Genomic DNA, 1,598 nt, shown 5'->3' with positions numbered 1-1,598 from the left:
GATGTATGGTCTGTGTTACAATTCAACCATTTATAGAGGCCCCTGAAGGTCTGGGGGGCCCTAACAGCAGCTACTGAGTTTTCTTTGCTTTGATACATCTGTCTTACAATTCTAGATCTCAGAGGTGCTAACATCAGAAATTTATGTAGAGTTAATCCCTTTTAGATTTTTTGATCTAACAAGTTGATTTTTTGATCAACTTGTCTGCAGTCTGCAGACAAGTTGTTATAGAGGCTAAGCAGAAGTAGTAGGGCTTATTTATTAAAATAGCAGCAAATTTGCTTATTTCATAACATACTTCATGACCAGCGACCTTTTCTCTGATGGTCTGATTAAAAACTACAGTCTCAGATCAACACAGCACTCCAGTACTGTCGTCAACAGAAACAGAAACAGTATACTAAATTTGCTTTGCATTGCTCCCACATGATGACAATATAGTATGATCTGACTAAATTTTAGATTGATAAATATAGGTTGTTGCTATGTTGTTATGGTGTTTTAAGATCTTGTTCAACTTTGAGGCCCCCCCCTCCAACAGCCCTTATTGTAGCATCCTTATTTTTTTAACCTAATTTCTAGAAATATGGCTTAAATTAAAGCTGAGAATATTTCTGATGTTTTGAAGAAGAAATATGTATTCTCCCTGGATTTAAATCTATAAACAGTTTGGTCTCTGTCAAGATGCAAGAGAGGAATAAGTAATTTGCTCTTTTATATCGGTCAATTTAATATTACATAATTGCCACTGTTAAAATTAGTTTGTGAAAATGTAACAAACCATGTCTCACACTTTATGAAATATGTCATATTTGATTGTTATAAATATATGTTCAAACAAACGAGGAAATTAGCCCAGTTTGTCATTTATTAAAGGTTTAAAAATTATAGCAGCTGCAGTACGCCACATCAAAGGGAAAACAAGGTGATAAACAGCTTTAAATTTATATTCTGCGTTTCCTCGCTCTGTGATGGCACGCAGACCCATTGCCATGGTAACTGACCTCTGATCCGTTTGCATTCTCACTGCCTTCCGACCACATCAGAGTTCTCTTCAACTGGACCGAGACCTAGGTTGGTAGGCACTTCAGAGTTCGCTTTGTTTAGTCTATTTTGGAATTCAAATTTGCATTCACACTCCCCAAATGAATCTGACTCTCTAGACAAATGAATGATTAAAGCGGACTGGAGGTCTGAATGCACCCTAAGACATCATGGTTTAGAATATTGCATGACATTCTGGGCCGGCCCAAGGCAAAGCAATCTAGGCAGCCGCATAGGGTCCCAGAGCCAGTAGGTTTCCCCTAAGTGGAACTGATTTTTTATATTTTTTGTGATTTTCTTTGTGGCTATATTAACAAAACACACAATTTCATTATAAAGTTGCATATATATTTTTTACAATATATATTTGATCATGTATGTAAAAATCCTTCATATGGACAAAAAGAAAAAAAAATTATAAATTCCTCAAGCACCCCCTGGTGGCCATGTTAGGTCACGCTTCACCAGTAATATGAGCTTCAATGTGCAGTGCGCATCCAAACCTCCAAGGTTCCTGTGGAAGTTGGCAAAACAATATGGCAAAAAAGATTTAT

General features: G+C 36.6%; 1 protein-coding gene across 1 annotated transcript in view; it reads left to right on the top strand.

The window, feature by feature from the left end:
* celf1 (cugbp, Elav-like family member 1) overlaps positions 1 to 1,598 on the top strand; it is a 134,299-nt gene that overhangs the window by 1,607 nt on the left and 131,094 nt on the right. The gene's annotated exons all lie outside the window — the stretch shown is intronic.

This window comes from Poecilia mexicana, unplaced genomic scaffold (assembly GCF_051168715.1).
Source record: "Poecilia mexicana isolate PSO_F unplaced genomic scaffold, ASM5116871v1 scaffold_3, whole genome shotgun sequence".
NCBI classification, from domain to species: Eukaryota; Metazoa; Chordata; class Actinopteri; order Cyprinodontiformes; family Poeciliidae; genus Poecilia; species Poecilia mexicana.
The sequence above is the reverse complement of the archived record's forward strand: the minus strand, read 5'-3'. Positions and strand labels throughout refer to the sequence as shown.